At 46.4% G+C, this 21,418-nt stretch overlaps 1 protein-coding gene across 2 annotated transcripts in view; it reads right to left on the bottom strand.

The window, feature by feature from the left end:
• Positions 1 to 21,418, bottom strand: part of THRA (thyroid hormone receptor alpha) — a 946,869-nt gene that overhangs the window by 747,707 nt on the left and 177,744 nt on the right. The window contains exon 1 of one of the 2 annotated variants that reach the window (XM_069634783.1): positions 16,639 to 16,766. The exons of the other annotated variant lie outside the window; for it this stretch is intronic. The gene's annotated coding sequence lies outside the window, so the exon portion shown is untranslated. Of the gene's footprint in view, positions 1 to 16,638; positions 16,767 to 21,418 lie in introns of those variants that run through there. 2 annotated transcript variants of the gene reach the window in all.

Raw genomic sequence — 21,418 nt, 5'->3', positions numbered from 1 at the left:
CCCTAACCTTAACCCTAACCCTAACCCCTAACCCCTAACCCTAACCTCAGACATGCACAATCACTAACCCCCAACCCCAAACCTGAGCAATCCCTACCTGCCAGCCCCAGACACAGGCAACCCATAGCCCTGAACCTAACCAAGACCTAATCCCAGGCTGGATCATCCCTACACACCACACTCAACCATTGGCACACGCAAACCCTAATACTAACCCTACCTCCCAGCCTCAACCACTTACACAGGCAATCCATAGCCCTAACCACATACCTGGACAACCCCTAACCCTAACATCAGGCATGCACAATCACTAACCCCAAACCCAACCCCAAACCCGGGCAATCCCTACCTGCCAGCCCCAGACACAGACACAGGCAACCCATAGCCCTAACCTTAACCCTAACCCTAAACCCTAACCCTAACCTCAGACATGCACAATCACTAACCCCAATCCCAAACCCGAGCAATCCCTACCCGCCAGCCTCAGACACGGGCAACCCATAGCCCTAACCTTAACCCTAACCCTAACCTCAGACATGCACAAACACTAACCCCAACCCCAAACCTGAGCAATCCCTACCTGCCAGCCTCAGACACGGGCAACCCATAGCCCTAACCTTAACCCTAACCCTAACCCCTAACCTCAGACATGCAAAAACACCAACCCCAACCCTAAGCAATCCCTACCTGCCAGCCTCAGACACGGGCAACCCATAGCCCTAACCTTAACCCTAACCCTAACCTCAGACATGCACAAACACTAACCCAACCCCAAACCTGAGCACTCCCTACCTGCCAGCCTCAGACACGGGCAACCCATAGCCCTAACCTTAACCCTAACCCTAACCCCTAACCCTAACCTCAAACATGCACAAACACTAACCCCAACCCCGAGCAATCCCTACGTGCCAGCCTCAGACACGGGCAACCCATAGCCCTAACCTTAACCCTAACCCTAAACCCTAACCCCAACCCTAACCTCAAACATGCACAAACACTGACCCCAACCCAAAACCTGAGCAATCCCTACCTGCCAGCGTCAGACACGGGCAACCCATAACCCTAAACCTAACCCTAACCTCAGACATGCACAAACACTGACCCCAACCCCAAACCTGAGCAAACCCTACCTGCCAGCCTCAGACACAGGCAACCCATAGCCCAAAACCTAACCCTAACCAAGACCTAATCCCAAGACTGGACCTACACACCACCTATTAAGATGGATTTCTGAACTCTGACCTGGAGGGGCAGAGGTTCAGAAGGCCAGCCTAGTTTCTTGGAATAGGGTAACATCTGGACAAACCAGACCAATCAGGGTAGCGATGGCGACGGTCAAGACTAAGTCTCAAGAGGGGTGAGGGTGACTGAAAGACCGCAATGAGCACACAAAGCAAGGACACTTACAAATTACTCCAGACAGGTGTTATATTAAAAATATAGACACATTTATTACAAGGCCTTTGTAACATCGACCATAGCAAAGAATCACAATAATACTAAAGTAAACCAACACATCACAATCAATACAATATATATACAAGACCAGGGGGTCTAAGGAGTTATGAGCATGTAATATATAGACCACCTAGATGGGGAGGAAAACAGGCAGTGCAAGTAATCATTAGGCCCATTTCGACATCCGAAATACACCCAAGTAGGAGGAAGTCCGAGCACTACGAAGAGAGGAGCCTTATGCTCAAAAGTACCCGAACGCGCTGTTGCCAATAGACAAAAGAGGGCCTCTTCAAGGATATCAGGCAGTTCAGGAAGGTGAATGAAGCGATGCAGAACAATTCCCCACTACTCAAGCAAGGCCTCCACTTGTGGGCACAGACAGGGTGAGAGTGTGGGATAGAGTTGCTATTTCGCAACAGCGGTAGAAAAGAAATGGGCTCCTGCGCAAGGGGCCACCGGTTGGGGTATGGACTACTCACCGGTCCCCGACGCAGGCAGACCCAGACTTCTCCAGTTCAGTTCACAATGCTGGCAGGTTCAGCTGCGATCATCAGGACGTCTCGATACCGGGTAGATTCTGTGTAGCAGGATGCAGGATCGAGGGTGTCCCAAATGCAGCAGACGTGCACAGGTTGTTACCACAGCAGGGCAACACGGCAACCGCGTTTACTCTGGTCCGGGCGCACTCGTCTCACTTCAGACCTGGGAATGCCAAGTGTACGAAATTCGGTGTGAGTGTGCCGTGGACGCAGAGCAAGCAGTAGACCAAGTTTCGAGGGCTTCCCCGAAACAGCGGCGGTGACAGAGCAAAGCGTCCTGCGTAAGCTGGTCAGCCCACTGGTTGGCCCACGGAAACTTCCGAAGAGGCCTACTTGCAGGGTTTGATGAAGGTGCCAGGAATAGTTGATCCCACTATTCCAATGGGTCAAAGTGCCTTCGCAGACCTTCTAGGATGATCAGATGCAGAGGGGCCTCGCAGGACGACAGCGGCTCAGGGTGCCAAACCTTCAGCGGGTCACCAGCGGTTCCTCGACTCAGCTTCTTGTTGCAGGATACTTGGCTCCTTATCCCTTGTTCGGTGTGAACTCAGGAGATCGACGTAGTAGTGGTGTTTCCAGCCTCCTCTTATCCAAAGTTCCCTTCGCGCCAAAACGGAGAGGACCCAATGGGAGATCTGCTCACAAACACTCAGACCATACGTGGACCTAACACGGACCACAGTGGTCAGAGGCATTGAGGACACTCCAGACTCTCTGGCACCCATGATGTGTATTGGAACCAGACATCCCAGCCCACATCCTGGAGGCACACACAAGGCGTGCAGAAGCCCGCAAAAGCGTTGTGTTTCGCGAGAAAGTGCATGACCAAATAAGGACGGCCCCAGGTCAGCGTGACCTGAGGGAAGGTGAAGGGGCAAGACGGTCAGTGGACAGGACAAAGAACCTAGTGGCATGGCCATTTTGGGAGCCAGGCCACCTATTCGTGCAAAACGCGGTAAGCGCAGATAACATGGCAAAAAAAGGGTTCAAAACACTAAAGAAACGATAGCTGCCACTAGTCCTGTACGTGACACACTTGCACAGTTCATAATAAGTCCAGCGAGAGTTTCTAGGGCCTTTGGAATGACTAGAGACCCAGGAGCACGGTAATGTAAGTTATGGTGCACTCTTATTTCATGTTGCACAAAAGCTGCAACATGAGGAAAGGACTAAGGGAAACGAAGTCTCCCAGTACTGACTGTTTTAAGGGCATGTCAGTTTCCCCAGAAGAATTGAGCGAAAGCCCAGAGGAGTGCGGCGGAAGGCTGCGCTTCTCTGGCAAAGTCTAGATCAGGGTGTAAAACAGCAGCAAAAGGTTTGGGGGTTGACACATGGAGGGAAAATTACATACAATTATGAAATCTTTCCTAACACCACCCTCAACCATTGGCACACGCAAACCCTAATACTAACCCTACCTTCCAGCCTCAACCACTGACACAGGCGATCCATAGCCCTAACCAAGAGCTAATCACAGGCCTGGATCATCCCTACACACCACCCTCAAACACTGGCACAGGCAATCCCTAACCCCAGCCTGATACATGCCCAATCTGTAACCCTACCCCCAAATATAATCGCAAACTTGAGCAATCCCTACCCACCAATCTTAATCTCTGGCATTGGCAGTCCCTAAAAATAACCACATGGCTGTACAAATCTTAACCCTAACCATAGACCTGCACAATCCCAAGCAATGGACAATCCCATATCTGAATTTTTGACACGCACTAACCCTAATCCCAAACATTAGCAATTGCTACCCACAAACCACAACCTTTGATATGGGAAATCTCCTCCCCTCCCCAACCTCAACCATTGTCAGGGGTGATCTCCAACCACATACTTGGACAATCCCTAATCTGAACCTTTCACATGCACTATTCACTAACCCTAACCCCAATCCCAATCCCTACTGTGAGAAACCAGGGGGTGTCTCACACGCTAGTCCTGGGGATCTCTCTCTCAGATGGCCAGGGCATGGCCATCACCTTTGGATCCAACCCTGGGGGTGGACCAGTGCGGGAGGATCACCTGCATGAGGGGTCTTCGGGCAGTGGAGAGGCAGCCGATAGTGAGGCACGGTATTCCACCCTATTTTGTTTATCTAACCCACTCTATTTTTTTAGGTAAGAACCCCCCCACCCTTTCTACACAAACACTGGGCCGAGGAAGAGGGTGACGAGAGTAACATTAACTTTCACACATTGTATTGGACATGTCCCGCTTATCGGGTCAGGCAAAGTCAAGCACTTTATTCTAAGTGCATACACACAATACCAATTAGCTCTCCTCACACGAATAAAAAGGCAGAACCTATAGACACACCGAGCAAGGTAGAACAAGAGTACGAGCAGAACTTCGGGGAGAAAGGCAAACCTACTAGAGCAGAGCGATGGACCAAGGGACGAGAGTAGCGGGTCAAAATCCCAAGAGTTCCCTACTGGAGGTCAGTGTCTCTGACAGGCTGCAAAAGACACATGAAGAAGGCCAAATCCCACAACAGAAGGCTGCATTGTGTTTCAAGAATGCCAGCGACCTTCCCAGGTGAACGGCAGCGTTGGGGAGGGGAGGCTGAGCCTGTGGTACTAACCTTGACTCGTGAAATGGGACTCGTAAAACCAAGAAAGAAGCGCGCCCAGCCGGTGAGTTGGCAAGCAACCTGAGAGACAGGTGTCCGTTAAAGTTTGAAGTAGCACCATTATATCGCAAGTGAAGGCTGCCCGGTTGTGGATGAGACGCGAAGAAAGGCAGACATGTGAATGAACTTCGAAGTAAGGACAGCTGTACAACCAGCGATACTAAGTAACGGAGTGGCCCGGCGAAAGGAAGTAGCCCACTCAAAAGTCTTAGTAAAAAGGTACATTGTTTAAAGCGATAAGGTGAATGAACAGCAAAAGCGAAGTAAGCAGGGGAGAGTGAAAGTTAAACCATGCACTTTGAGGTGGTCCTGCGGTGGTCTGTAAAGAAAGCCACGCACATTCAATAGTCTTTGACATCTGAAAGTGGTCCAAGCTCGACAGAGGGAGGCCCAAAATGTAATAAGCTTGGGGGAGGGAGACCCCTTGCAAGTTTTTTTTTTTTTAAACTATGTTGTGAGAGTTGGTCTGAGCCTGGCAGAGCGGGACCTATGTGAACTTTTTGTTGAAACATTATTTGGAAGTCCGGAAAAGAGACTTTAACGTGGAACGCCAGGCGGGCCTCGATCTACATTTAGGAACTGTTTATTGTGTTGAAAACCAAGCCAGAGTGTGTCATCTTGCCTAGAGGGACAGCCTTACTCTGCAAGGTCCAATGTGGGGAGCAGAGCTAATTCAAGAACTTTTATTCTTTTGAACACCGTTTTGCATACATTTCCCGTTTCTGCACTTTTTGTACAAGAGATGGGGCAGGCATTAGGTTTTGTTAGCATAGGCCATTTTTGATTTGACTGACTCCACTAGGAATGTTTTGTATATCGTTTGATGGTCGAGACTACTCCCATCTTTGTTATAGGGCAACGTAGGAGTTTCTTCAGCACCAACAACTTCAATAGAACTTTTAAAATTAGTACCCATTGTGTCAGTGCCATACTTGCGATACCATGCCTTCCCTACACTGCCCATGAACCAAAACCTTTGACATGGGCAATCCCTAAAAATAACTGCACACTTTGACAATCCTTCATCTTAACCTGAGACATTCACAATCACTAACCCTAAAAATTGAGATATGAAATCCCAAAACTACAGGCAGAGGGAATCCATACTCCTAGACCTCAGCAATCCCTACTCTGTAACCTCAAACTTGACATGCACAACCCAAATTAGTAACCATAGACCTGGGCAATCCCTAATCTTAACCCAAGACATTCACAATCACAAATCGTGACCACAGAGATAGCAAATACCTTATTATAGACATGGGTTCCACCTCAAAACCTCTGTAACAGAGAGAAAGCCTTTACTGGAAGGCAATTACTCCTGTGCTTACCACGAGCCGAGCCGATCTTCAACAAGCAAAGCGTCGCGCCACCTAGCCCCTGCCATGGCATGGACCAACTCAAACGTAACCACAACAGCATTCATGGGAACCAGCCCTTCTGATAGGTCGCAAAAAGAATGACTGTTATAACCAATTACCACTCGTGCGACAATCAGCTACTTCGGACTTGTTCCAACTTGCTACAATGTGTGTGAGAACCAACACATTTTGAATAGTATTAGTGATTTTGTTTCTTGCCGTGACAAAGCCCAGTTGGGCGAAACTCGTGGCCATGTAGTTGGCATCCTTTTCTTTTCTGTCAATAAGGGCAGTTGAGTGTTATTTATGAATAATTTAATAATTGATGTGTATTTCACTACAGTCACTTACTAGCACTGTCGCCTATGAAGGTTTTAGTGCCTATATTAATTGGTAAAACTGCTAATAGTTTATGATGTTACTAAACCTGTAAAACGTTTATCAAGACAATTGAATTCTGAGCTTGGAGCACCTGTCTGGGGGTGAATTCTTACACATTCATTTCTAGTTATGTGTAACTCTTGGTTGTGAGTTACTCACCCTGCAGTTGCTGCCCCATTAATTAACTTGAATTGTTTGGACAGGCGCCGCCCCAAGGTCTGATAACCATTGCTAGTTCATAACTAATTTAGGAAGGCTTCCGCCACCGGGAGCCATTGCCATTATGAGGCCTCGACTATGTGAGAAACCCCTGCCTGTAGTAGGACTGAGAGTGTGAAGTGTAGTTGCCTGACTGTAGTAGGACTGAGAGTGTGAGGTGTAGTTGCCTGCCTGTAGTAGGAGTGAGAGTGTGAGGTGTAGTTGTCTGCCTGTAGTAGGACCTGCCTCTAGTAGGACAGAGTGTGAAGTGTAGTTGCCTGCCTGTAGCAGGACAGAGTGTGAAAAAAAGAAGCCCAGCCACCTTCTAGGGGGACAGAGTGGGGGAGGAGGGTGCTAGAACAGGTAAAGTGGGAAAATAATGGGTTAAAGAGGGCACACCGAAGCACAAACTTTGGAAAGAAATTGAATTTTAAATAAAGTGATAGGATTTACAAGCAGTTCCAAAAGGAAACGGGAGCTTTTCCAATACAGAAGATCCACGGTCTGCCACCACACACAGGTACATTTGTCCTCACCAGCAAATCATGGATTTGCCCACCAGAACATTGTGTGCCCCCCAGAAAGACTGGTTGCACAATAGATACTTGTACCGACGTGTTGGAGTACAGCAGTGTCCAATGTGTCACTACCCGACTGGGCACAGTGCCAAGCAGGCGCCTGCAGAAATGACACCAGTTTTAAGTAGTGTGGCAATGGGTGCGAATGCACCAGTTCTGAACCTCCGGCGGCCCGTACGTCTAAGGGACGGTCAGAATTGCTATAAAGAGCAGGGTTGCTGCCACTTCACGTCGGATGACTGCCCACGTCTTTCTGAGTACCACTTGAGAAATCCAGACAGGGCAGCTGCAGAAGGGTGACAATTTTAGGCAGCTGCACAGGCCACCACCCTCAAAGTAGCACCAGGGGGCGCCATCTCGGCTTCAACTCATCAAATCCGTCCAAAATGTAATGGGGAAGGGGCCCCAAAAAGGGTACAGCAGAAATGCCAGCCCTGGCAACTAATCCAGGGTGCAGTCCATAATATCAGGGTGCTGCCAACAGAAGGCTCAGAATGCCAACCTATGGGGGGCGCTGTTCAATGTTCCCTGGCACATGGGCCGCGGCATGCAGAAATGTTCTCACATGAAGCGACCCCCCCCTGCAAATGCCCCAGTGAAGGCAACAAGTCCCCCTCGCAGTAAATACGCGCGCAGCGAACACAGCGAGTAGTACGCCTGCCAACAGCGTGTAATGTTACGTTAGCATGACCCGTACTGCGCACCGCTGCCATTTCCATGGTCACGTGGCGCTGTAGGAAAAGTGGGGCTGGGGGTAGGTTAGTGAGGATAGAGGGATAGGATATAGGTTGCGCTCTTGTGTTGACGCGCCCAGAACCAAGAAGAACTGGCATCTGTGTGGCAGCTTTCCGGGTTTACTCTCTGTGTGCACTGGGCTTGTTGTGTCTGGAGTGGCAGTGTCCAGTGTCTAGGCTGTTTGTTGCTCACAACCGTTTGGTTTTGTGGCATGGTTAGCAGTGAGTGTGTGGTTTGCGTGTAGCTTTCCTGGCCCTTTTGGGCGTGTGTAGCACGTGAGAGGTATGCGTGCTTGCGCCAACATTGCCCCCATCATGGGTAGGTTATTGCCCCATAAATGTTTTAAAAGTAAAACGAACAAAAAATAGCGCAACCAAACCATAAGGTGGTGAGCCGACAGGAATTGAAACCCTTTAAACACGAGGTGTCGCTGGATGTGAGCAGCTGACTAATCAGCAAAAAGGGCATTTTTGAGGAATTCCTCATTGTTTTTAGGGTAGAGCTCACATTCGCCCATGGAGCCACAGCCGGCCTTATGGGTGGGCTGCCTCGGCAACCGCCCAGGTCTTCCTGCAATTAGCCCCCCACCACGCCAGTTCGAGGGAGTCTTTCAAAGTCTCCCCACCAAGCATGCATGGTGGGAGAAGGCGTGGCGAGCGCCCTATTGAAATTATATGCGTTCGGCTCTCGGGAGCGGAGCGCAATAACAGGGAGCTAATCAGCGCCTATTGAAAAATGTGGTCCTCCCGCCTGGCATGACATGGGGCGCACTTAGCGTGAGGGGTGGGTGCCAAATTTTTGTTTTGCCGCCAAGGGGACGCTTAGGCCGGCCCTGCGTGGAGCTATTAAGGCCCAGTCACGAAGCAATTTTTCCGGTGCAAATTCATTTGCGCCTGAATCGGGCTTGCAATTCCTGCATGCAGCAAATGCAAGCCATTCGCTTAGGGGTGAAACAGGAAAAACAATCACGCAGTTTGTTCATGCTGTGTACGCAAATAGCGCTGGGTGTGCACAGACGCAAATGTGTGACTGCGTGGGTGGTGCGAGGACGGACATCGAATTTGCATATGCAAAATGGAAGCAGCAAGAGGAGCCACCATGGCCATGCAATGCAAATGCTGGACACGCCTAGGAGACAATGCACAGCGTGATGAGTCACACACACTAGTTCCCCCTTCTGGCACAAGATGGGATTTGGAAATGGGGAAAGTCTGCAGAGGCCATTAATACTTGAAGGGTTTTTCCTATGGTGTAACACTTCCTCCCACTGCTTTCACCACTGCATGCATAACGCAGTCCTTCCACATCCGACTTTCAAAGGATCGTACTCACTGGCCGGAACTAGCTTATGCGAAATGGGCACCTTTCTGTGAATCACAATACGCACAGTGCCATATGCGCAAACCTAGCACTGCATGTGCACGTTTGCGCACAGGCATTGGTGCACAGTGCAGTAGCCACAAAGTGCTGCTGTTCACTTTTCTTTCAGAGAGGCCTATGCTGAGAAAAGGGTTGGGCTACAATGTCTGGACCTGTGCAGCAATATATATTTTTTAATGTTGTTATACTGACATGGAGCAAAGTCAGGTAAGTTTACGCATAAATGGGGTGGTCATATGTGTTGGATCAAGACACATGGCATTGCCATATTTAGCAAATTTTTCAGAGAAATAAAAGAATGACAATTTACATACATTCCATCTTAACATTTAACAGAGGTTGTGATTTGCTTCATCCCTTATGGTTATTCTTTTTAAAGAAATTAAGCAGCTACAAATTCGTTTTTATAAAAATGTATATGTATCTTTTTTATAATTGTTAGAAAAGTGGTAAATTTGTATTCCCACTCAGCCAAAAAATAAAAAAAAGATACATTGGTTTGTTGGGTGGTCAAGGAGGGCCCCCTTTATTATGAGGGAGTCATGTTGCGCACACCATATCGATGACGGGGGGTGGCAGCAAACTGGGGTAGTGTTGCAAATCCATACGAATCGAAGGGAGTTCATTATATGTTACTTTTAGTGTTACAATCGTTTAGAATGTATACATATTAGATCTTCATGCACGTAGAATGATACAATATTAAAACTGCAAATGCCACACGAACACAAATCCATACAATGGGGTGATTTTCTCTACGGTTAGCTGTTACACATGCATTCTAATTAGCAGGTTATTCCTGACGGAAGAGATAATCCGTTACCTAGTAAGAAGGTTGTACGAACAGGGCAAGGGTTACAGTCCACGCAAGGGAACGGATGCTATCTCGCCCTTTGTATTCAAATGTTTAGAGGGGCTTAGCCATTTGTTTGGTGGTAATAAATCTGAGGCCCGAGACCAGGGACCGACGGTTAAGTGTTTTTCCAGGTCATCAGAGGCTATATGTGGCCGCATAAATTAGAAGGTCTTTTAAAGGTGGCAGGAGTCTGTGGTATGGAGACTGCAATCTGCTGTTCAAGGAAAGTCTTTTTTATGCAGACCTTCCTCTATTTGCTCAAATACATCAGCAAGACCATGTGCAATCATACTTAAAGTTAAAGGCCTTAGGCCAGTGATTGCCGGTAATGAATTATGTTTTCAATACCAATGTTTCACCATGTACTGACGCCATGACCTAATACAATGAATCGCAAGACGAGGTGCGTTTTGAATATGATATGAAGATGATAAATATTAGCCTGGCCAATGAAAATGGAAGAAATGGGAAAAGATGGGATTTCTTTGAAGGGGTTTTGACCAATCATATTTGGGGGGTGGATGGTAATCAAGTATCTGGGAGTGTTTTAAATTGTTTCAAAAGGGTATATAAGCTGCCAACTGTTGTTTTATTGTTTATACTTGGGCTAGTTTGGTCCTACAACACCATCTAAACGCTACCCAGAGAATGTGTACAATAAACTTGCTTTTTGTTCAACCGTGTAGTAGCATTTTGAGTGGTGGGCCCGTTTTGGGCTAAGGTGATTAAAGGCCCATCTGCACAGGTTCTATATTTTTCTCGGAAATAAAAAATTCCAACTTTATTTGAAAGCTCCAAAAAAGAAAAATAATTCAAATGTCATCAGTTCTGTGGTCTTCTAGATTAGCTGTGTGTAGGAAATCAAGCAATTCTTACTTTATCATAAAGTTATTAAAATGTTGCATAACTTTTGTTGCCATTTGCTACAAAAACCTGGGGGGGGGGTCATTTTGGGAGTACCCATACTTTATGCGGAGGGGACCAGTTACGTTTTGCACTTTGGCACACACAGATGCCGCCCCTGTAACTTTCATCTTTTGCACGGCAGAGTGCAAAAAGGAGCTGTAAAATCGTGGTGTACTCACGAGTATATCACCCTTTACCATGCTACCGTACACAATCAGCAAACAGTGCATGCCATTACACCTGGCACGCAGCATTTACAATGGATTCCTATGGAATCTGCCTGCTTTTTGCTGGTGTAAACAGCAGGTGGATTCCATAGGTATCCACGGCATTTGCACCAAAGGAGAAAAAGACATTCTGGTGCAAATGCTGGAGTATATTTACGGTGGAGAGGAAGAGGGAGACAGAATCGCAACTTACGATTCATGCCTCCTCTCTGCCATACAAATGAATGAAAATGAGGTTTAACATAAATTGAATGCATAACAACAGTCTTACACATTACTTTGATGCATTAAATTTACATTATGGCTAATTTAAAATGAGCTCTGTGATGTTTTATTTTCCTTTCAGAAACATAAGTAGAGCATCCTGAATACATTACTTGGGATTTTTCCTAACTTTTCGGGCTAATACAAGTAGTCTAGGTTTCTTTAAAGCTATTAGAACAGTGTATACATTTTTTTTTATAACTAAGTAAAAAGTTATGACTTGTTCTATCAAATTAAGAGAAAATGAGGTGCTAAAGTGTTCCACTTATTTTGCTGGAGAAAAACATTCCAAATGTCTACCATGTGCTACATCACTGGAATTTAAAATGTGCATGCTTGCTTGTTTTTATTAGCTGAACACCTCATTTCTGCTACTTGATTTTAGGGTCACACAAATCTGTTCCTCTGGCAAATACCACACAACTGAACCAGATGGAGGCTTCAAGGGCATGTGTCATATACAGAATTTTGTATATGGAATTCCATGATACCACACCTAGTTTTGCCTTTTTTTTTTAAAACGTAAGTTATGGGCAAATATATCTGCATTTCTTCATTTCTTTAACCGACTTGTATACACACATATACCTACAATAGTTACTGTACATTCTATTTGACAAAAGATCAACGCTTGTTATTGTCAATAATTCAGTAATAATTCTGTATATGTCCACTTACAAATTATACATATTTTCTAATCTACTGTACACATCACCAAAAAAGCAACAACGTTTTGTTATCACGAGTTCTTCTGCCTTCTATGTTCGTGCTGTTATTCATTTTTGTCATCTTTTTTTCGCAATTCCAAAAAAGCCATTTCTGAAGCGTGCACCAAACCGAGAGAAAATGCAAGAGACCTGCTATTAAAAACGCACATCATGCCATCTCCCATGTTCAACTGAAGAAAGAAGGGATACCAGAGCAAATACAATCAAAGAAACAAAGTGCCTGGCAATACAACAATAAAAGCGTTGCAAAAAAGCTGAATGCAGCCTTTCAAGATGAAGAGAGAGATGGTTTGAATAGTGCTAAAAACATTAACATTTGAGATTGTCAGCAAAACTGTTGGTGGAGCATTTCAGGGGAAGACATTGCTTCACCCTACTGTTGAGGTCTAGCATACAACTGAAAGCTAAGAAAGGTTTATCCTGATGAATGTCTGCAGTGACAAAATGATAGAAACATGTATGCATTTTCAAGCTTTTCTTTTCGTAATAGCTAGAAAAAGTAATGCTAACATATGAACATAGCTAAGCTGCTCTTAGTCTTTTTAGTGCTGTCTTTGCGCAGATTAGGAGCCTTATATCATAACAGCCCTAATTACCCCAGACTGCAGAGCAACGATTACATTCTGCTCAACTGATGTTGTTTTCCAGTAGTTTGAGTAGAAGAGCGAGACACTCTCATGCTCCCATTGTATCTATAAAAAAAAAGTAGATTGTCTGGGTAAGATATCCAAAATATTCAGAAACTTTTTTTAAACATAGTAGTACCCCCATCTTCTTTTGCTCCGAGCTTTGTCGTCTCCAGGCTTCAAACCTAGCATTTAGCACATTGTATGAACGAAAACAGAAATAAAAACATTGTGTACAAAGTGTGTAAGGAGAGATTTGTTGGTTGCACAATGCTGTTGTAAGTACTGCTAGGCTAGTGCTTTCACCAGCAGATAAAAAAGGTGACAAACCCAGATTGTCTAACTCTACTATTCTTAAAAGCCTCCTTGTCTTTTATTCTCTACTATACAAAGGTTTTTGTCTTAAAGTGAGAGGCTTAGCAGGTGGGACCGAACTGAAAACCCTCATTAGGCAGACTTTGGAAACCTAAAATCTGAAAACTTTGTAAAATAAAATCTGAAAACACTATACAGATTCTGTTTTTATCATATGGCAGATGCTGAGAAATTAAATACAACATATAATGAACTATATAAGAAATTGAAACTGTTCTACGGCAGATTGTTACAAATATCTTATAACCGGAGGTGTGAAATCAAAAAGAGGCTTTGAAAACATTACACACTAGACATAAAAAGTGATCCGACCGAGAAAAAACATCATAGAAAGAGACTCTGAACACCAGATCCCAAAAATGCCAAAAGGTAGATATTGGAAACATCTCGCAAGATACAGAAATCACTGTAGGGCAGGTTATGAAAATGTCATACGACAGTCACTAAAAATGTTATACAAGAGGAAAAAGATCCTACTAGTGACTCTGAAAACTGTTACAATACTCAGAAATCATAAGACAAACTGAACACAAATAGGTTACCCCCCGAAAGAGTCCCAGGTCTATGAAAACATCATACAAAAAGGAGGCTTGACTATTATACATCAGACTCTCAAAATAATAACTGTACCGGGCTATCACAGCCGATCTAACGTTCTCTCTTTCTCACTCTCCGCACTCGGTCAGTCTGTGTCACACTGTTGGGTGCACGTTTGCTAGAGCCACGCCAGATGTTGCAGACAGCTGCATGACCAGAGTAAAAAAAAAAGAGAAATATCTTCTCAAGGGGTCTTTTTTTGTGCAAACTTTTTTCCAAAAGCAGCAAAGAAAATTCACTGTTCACATTTTAAACTGGTTCATTTTAAAATGTTACATTTATTTATAATGATCAGTATATATTTTTATATTTTAGCTATAATAAGAATGTTGCACTTGTCTTACTGGGCAAAGCACACAACCAAAACCTAGATTAACTATGTACATTATTTTCTGAAAGTTCTCATAAAAAAAAAGGACAGTCTGGTATTAAAATTGCACTCCCCCAAACTACCCCCAAAAGAAAGGGGTTGAGGACAAATAACACTAGTGAGGGCCCTAGCCTGCTTTGCATAAAACCAAAGAGCATTTTTGGAACATAAGAACACTGACCGATCCTTACATTTGACATAGGACTGTGAAAAAGGGTTGCATGCTTGAATCACTGAGTACATAATGCACACAGGGCTTGCTGTTCATGTCCTATTTTCACGAGGACGCTCATCCGAACATTAAAAGGTTTGTAATATGAAAGCATATATACTGATTTGAACAGGAACAGGATTTGTACGGGGAAATAAAATGGCCACAACGTCTGTCACCTCATTGAGGTTTAAGGGGAGTCCAGGCTCCGAGATCAGGTTTCCATTTCCCTTCCTCCATCTCTCCAAAAGGATGGCTGTGCCCTCAGGGCTGGTCAATAGGCCGGCGCTTGCCGGGTGCGAGATCCGGCATCAGATGTCTGGCCGGATCTCAGGACCCAGCCTGCCGCAGCCCTGACCAGGCTTTTACAGAGCCCCGAGCTTCGCCGAGGGAAGCTGGGGGCTCAGTGACCTAATCTGCGCTGTCCTCCTTTCCGGTCCCGTTTGCTCGGCCCGTTTCTTTCTTCTGCCCTGAAAGGGACACCACGGGAATCAATGGGCCATGACTATCACTGAGGCGGGGGCCATCACTGTTGAAAGCAGGCTTTCTATATGCTGCACACACTAGTGTTTCCCAAATGTGCACTTTACACTTTCATAGAAAAAGTTATTTCCAAACTCAAAAATGCTGCTTGCATTCGCTCATTTTCTTTGAAATGTTTTTTTTTGTCAGAGTACCACACCAATACTCTGTAATTTGTGCGCCCCCTGATTTGTGTTTTATCACAGGTTATATTTATAAAGATATTATATGCTTGTCAAACTGGTTAATCACAAATACATGTTTTTCTTGTGCTGACATGTATTAAGAAATTAAACTGGGTTCATGGGTGCCAACTTTTGATTCTCACTATACCCTCATCTCCGCCCTACATATAAGCAACCCATGCCATCTCCAGTCCAACCCATGGACCAGCCCAAAACAGCCCCTGGCCAAACACATTTTGTAGCACTTGCCTTTTGTATGAGAAATTGCAAAAAGTCACACGATTAACAAGTTTTGAATATACGACATCTCAGCAGCGGTCCCTCACCCTGTAGAGCTACCCTGGTAGCCTCCTGCTGTACAGTGGGTCTATGGATCCCTAAATGTACTAACAAGCACTGCATTACCAACCGTATTCTGGCTGCAGCACTGCCAGGGAAGTGATTGAAAGTGGAATTAATGTACAGTGTGGAGTTTGGAAAGAAGCAGCATGAAAGTAATTGCATCATTTTTAAACTAGTATTTTGAACATTTCCCGCCAGCAATAGCTCCGCCTCCTCATAACCCCGCCCTATCGGAACTCCACCCCCACCCTGGCCCTTGTGGGAGTCTCCCTTTACATGTTTTCCCATTTTCCAATGCTGTGTGCTCATGCTTAGTTTCCAGTGCAAACAGGTCCAAGACTTCCCTATGGATAACAAACTTCCCAGTGTCCCCAACACTGCAAGTTTCGCATCAGCCTCTCCCACTGTCCCACTAAGTGACGTCCCCCCCACCCCACCCCCCTGTTCTTCCAGAACCACATGCAGAGAGGGCCGCAAAAGCGGTAGGAGGGTGGTATATACAAGGCCACGTGCATAACATCCCAAGGGAAGGCCATATCTTGGGTAACTGATGGGAAAACGGTAACATTTGAAAGACCCCGGAAGAGTTTGAGTCTGCGAACATGACTGAGCAGATTAAAAACATGTACGATAGGGACTGTGACGACATCACGCAACACAGTCCGAAAACATACCAAACAAATACACCTTCGAAAACATACAGCATCGCATACTGAAAACCAGGGGAGTTGCTAGGTCTGGAAAAGACCCGGGGCTAAGCTGATGTCAGTACTGTTGGGACTGGGGGCTAGCTAGTCTTTTGGCTGTAGCTCCTGAGATTCTATCCGGGGCTACAACCAAAAGATCAGGGGCTGTAGCCCCCTTAGCCCCCCCCTAGCAACGCCCCTGCTGAAAACGTCATACAGCACACTCGGAGAGTGAGTCTTCAACAGATGCTGAAAACAAAGCACACGCTAAGAACGCCGCAAGGCATTCTGGGAACACCCACCGAGGCATGCGGCCGCTCTGTGCAACACACTGTCTGAGCACGAGGTGTGTGGGAGCCCGGGCTGCCTTTACTACAATGCACGCAACGCGGGCGGGAGGGGCGTGCTTTTCTAGTGGGGACTACCCCTACCTGTATTAGAGCCCCTAGAAGGCCACACTAGCCGCGCCTACCTTTCAATGAGCTGGCAGAGGCGCTGCTTTCACTCCGTGCCCAGGCCGTCCATGGCTGCTGCGGAGGGGGGCATGAGGGGGCCTTCAATGCTCCATCTTGCTGGCTCCTTAGACCCTGGCTGGCCTGTGCATCCGTAGGCAGTTCACCCTCTCAATGCGGTGGAGCACTGGAGGTGGGTACTGATGTGAGGCCGGCCCCTCGGCACTTTGGAGGCCTGGCACCGGGCCCAGCAGCCTCGAGCTGGGCCTACGAGGCTGGCAAGCGGCACACGCACCGACATGCATGACCCGCCAGCTGTGTGCAGCATGCGAGTAAGGCGGCTGCACTGTGTCGTGCCTGGGCCTGATGCACGTGGGAGGGGTGTGCTGGGTCCCGGCAAGTCTCGGGTCACCCACTGCATGCTTTGTGATCTCGGGCACATTTCATCATCCGGGGCAGCAGCAAAACGATGACTTTAACACGCGACTGCGGGCCCATGGATCCAGACCTGTAATGAAGGGTGCCCTGCTAACCCAGACAGGGGGAAAGAGTGGGGGAGGGGCCGTTATGGGGCGGAGAGAGGCACTACGCGGTGGGGTCACAGCCACGGCGCAATGAAACCTACATTTCAGGATGTTTGTCATGATGGCAGGGGCCACTTAAGAAAATAGGCGGGGCAAGCCCCGCCCCCCCCCGTTGTACCACCCCCCCTCCCATGGTCTGGTGGGGGGGACCAACTGTATATTTTGAAGCGCGATATGCAGAGAGGTGATGGAAGTCTTTCTTGAAAGTAGCAGCTTTACAGTTTGTTTGTTCAAGTAGATTATGCTGAACACACACAGTAAAACTAACACTGCCAGTTTTGGGGAAAGGTTTCCCTCACTTCTCTGCTTAACAAAATGCAAGTGCACACATCCATGGGTGCACCTAGGTTAAAATATAGGCGCGGCTAACCCTTCAAATGTCGGGAGAGGCACCAACTTCAGAGACAGTGGAGGAGTGGAAAACCTACTCGTGTAGAGGCATCTAACTTCTTTACTCATTGTAATGAGACTTTTCTAGTGCAGCTTCAATGTTACAATTAGTTACCTCTCTCCTTTAAGTCTGAAAACACCCACTTCTTGCAGATCCTGCAGGTCCTAGAAAGTGTGAAAATGGCAGATGGTGTGCATTGAAAGACTCAATATCCTAGCATAACAGGACATTGCAGAGTGTGGGGCAGTACTCTGGACGGGCAAAGCAACTTCAGTGGCTGGGAGCAACAGGGGAGAAAATGTAATGTTGGTTCTACCACAGTTAGTCCGCTATACTGGAATCTCTGGTGCACTGACTGGCTGGTGAGACTATGTCTGCCTGTCAAATCAAGTGTGATGAGACTGGTGGAGGGCCAGTGCAGCAATAATGCAATTCTGTGTGACGGTATTGGAGCCACTAGCAGAGGAGCACCAGGGTACACCAATTTGTCCCTGCACTTATTAAAACTGTCCTATTGTAAGGGTGTAAATGTAATCCCTTATAAGCACTCACATTTTTGCAGTTGTGCAGTTGAAGTCAGGGTGAGATAACATTATTTGCCCGGGCTCACACACTTACGCTAAACAGCGCAGCAGGGATTTTATCCAACACTGCAATTTGGGCATGGCCACCTACTTCCATGTTTTACTTGGAACAAATATTTAAATTTTTGGGTGTCAAGGCCTACAAGAATACTGTCCTATAGAGTTTACTTGCAAAATACACAAATTGCATAGTAAAGTATCATGCCAAAATGTAAATCGTTATAGCAGCATGTTCGGCCAAAATAATATCAGTGTCCCTTTATTTTCCACATCCTGATGCAAAAGGCAAAATATCTGTTTACCCACTTTATTTTCAGCGCTTTAAGACACACAATACAATAAGTTGTCATAAACACACTTAAGTTTGGAGATTCGTCACTAACCTCCAGCGTGTTGTGTGGTTTTAAGAACATTCAACCAAGAACATAAAAGCAACCTTTACTTTTTAGTACATCAAGCTATTAGACATTATGTGTATGAACACATTTTCAAATGCTGCTTTATTGTGTTGCTCCTTGTAACATATTTGCAAGGTGTTAAGAAATAGTGACAGGCCACGCACTCTTGTTGCAGTCAAGTTTTCCTGCATTGACTTCTCCAAATGCACGTTTTCATGACTCCATCAATCCTCAGGGAGGCTGTGTTTCTTTTCCTTTTCAGGCGTGTCTTCATTTCCTTTTCAGGTGTAGCAAGTTAATTGACTTTAGTGTCTCTAAGGATTCAAGTACTTGTATTTTTCGCATTTCATTTGCAAGGTGACTGGTGGTCTTTCAGTTGGAAATTCACCATTATGCATAAGAAAGTCTATGCTGCTGATGACAAAAGAAAGGTGTTGTCGAGTTCATTACGGCACGGCTGTGACTCGGGGGAAACAGGCAGTGCTTGATCAATGAGCGGAGCAGATAGGAGATTTGTCTCGGAAGACACAAAATGCGACAACAGGACCATGTTCCTGATCCTTTCAACTGTTAAAGGCTCTTCACGGAAGCCCCGCCCCTCAGCTAACATTTTTTGGGGGGTGGGGGGTGCTTCAGCTCGGTCAGCTCAATGACGTTGGTCTCAGTAACAGGACAGGAAACAAGAATATTTGCACAACGCACACTATTTGTTTATAAGAGAAAAAGGCCACTTTAGGCCTTTACATCGACCAACAAAATAAAAATTAACAAAACTCAATAAATGGGATGCAACACTGAATGCTGAATTAGGGAAATGAGTCCGACTTCAAGGACTCCACAAGTCACAAAGAACCCTGTATGCCATTCAAGTGCTGCCCTGCAGCACGGGGGGCAGACATCAAGGGTGGCAAAGAGCCACAGGACTGAACACAAATCGAATTGCAGGACTATAAGGACTATAGACTGTGCGTCAGCTGCAGCCAGTGCTGGAAATGGAAAAAATGTGGTGGGGGATCCCACAACACAAGGGCCCGGGTGGGGAAAGGTTTGCGGGGGGGGGCGGTGCCCGAGGGGGCGTGGTCTAGAGGGCGCGGGGCTCGTAGTAGACCTCCAGCAATGCTGGAAAACCTAAAAAAAAAAAAAAGAAACAAAAAAATTAAATAAAGCCTGCGACGGCAGCATTGCCTTTTACCGCCGGCTTTGGCACTGGTGTGTAATGCACAATGCTTGCTACATGTACAACTGGTGTGTAATGCACAGTGCTCGCTACATGTACAACTGAAAGGAATCAGTTTTACATGTAGCGAACATTGTGCAATACACCAAAGCCGGCGGTAAAAGGCAATGCTGCTGTCGCAGGCGCTATTCTTTATTTTATTTTTTTTTACTATTCCAGTGCGATTCATGGGCTTGGACGGCGGACTCTGGCCGGATCCGGAGATCCGGCTCCATATCTGGTGCCGGATCTCGGATCCGCCGAGAGCCGGCCCAATGACCAGCACTGGCTGCCGCAAAAAAACTCGCAAAAGTGGATTCCCAAGATGTGGTTCAAATATCCAAGGTAGGCCGCCCACCGCCAATCGGTGCCACTAGAAGAGGCGGCCCCCGGCGAGAGAATTCAGCTGGATACTCTCACCCAATACTGGCGAGGTTGAACAAAAACTTAGATTGAAGTTTTCCCAGTTGAATTCAAATATCAGAATTGTCGACGGTTCAGTGAGGAGGATGTTGGTGTGCTCAGCATTCGGCCTCAAAAACTTGACCGAATTCTCCAACATCGCAAAGCTCTCAAAATGTGCCCCCTACCCCCCACCCCCCCCCCGATGCCTGACCAGGACTAAACCCGATCCATGCACAGATCGCACCTCACCATACTGCGCTACTTTTAAAATATGCCAGCCCACACACTGTACAGCTCTCTGCTGCTCTCGAGCTAAGTTTGTGCTTTTAGAAATACAATAAAAAAATTAAATTAGAATAGACAAGGTAAAATTAAGGCAGGTGGGGAACCACTTATTTTATTCATGGTATTGTTTAAAGCACAGGCCTAGCTCGAGAGCAACGGAGCGCTGTACAGAGTGTGAATAGCTGGCATTTGGACCGGCATCTTTTAAGAGTAGCGGAGTGCTGTGAGGTCTGTGCGTCCATTCGAATTAGTCCTTGGTAGGGTGTTGTTGAAAGAGCCATGCTTTGAGAGATTTGTGAAATTAGAAAGTCGTGGGGGCCTTCCGAGCTGACACCGGGATCGAGTTCCAGAGGGTTGGTGCATGACAAGAGAAGGATTGTTTGAAGTTCCTCTCTTCACCGTTTGATCGATTTGCTGCGCAAGGAGCGTGTGCCACATGTCTGGAGTTTGGCTGCCAGGTACGATGTTGTGCTATGCGTGGCTGCTTTGTAGATAATACATGCAGCCATGAACAGTATCCTGGCTTGGAGTGGAAGCCAGTGTAGTTTGCGTAGGATGGGGTAATTCGGTCAAATGTCTGTGCTTGTGTAATAAGACGTGCTGCCGTGTGGTGGACTGCTTTTAGGGGAGCCAAGTGAGCAACTGGGCGCCCTGTCAGGACAGCATTTCCTCCATCGATGTGCGAGACCACAAAGGCCTGCACCATGGTTCCGGACGTCCTGAGGCCGGATGAAGGGTTTGATGTTTCACAGGGTAGAGCTTTTGACCCACCTATGTTCCCAGAAAACCTTTGCGAAACCCAACTCATATGTATGCACGCATTTTGATTCTTAAAATAGAACACATTAGGATACTTTAGGTATGCTAAAGAAGTAATAAGCCTGGCTAAGAGACCTGGGAGCGATTGATGAAATACTGGTTTTCCATAGTCCTGAGT

The sequence above is a fragment of the Ambystoma mexicanum genome, chromosome 13 (assembly GCF_040938575.1).
Source record: "Ambystoma mexicanum isolate Mex_15411 chromosome 13, UKY_AmexF1_1, whole genome shotgun sequence".
Lineage (NCBI taxonomy): Eukaryota > Metazoa > Chordata > Amphibia > Caudata > Ambystomatidae > Ambystoma > Ambystoma mexicanum.
Note: the sequence above shows the minus strand (reverse complement) of the source record. Positions and strands in the feature narration are given on the sequence as shown.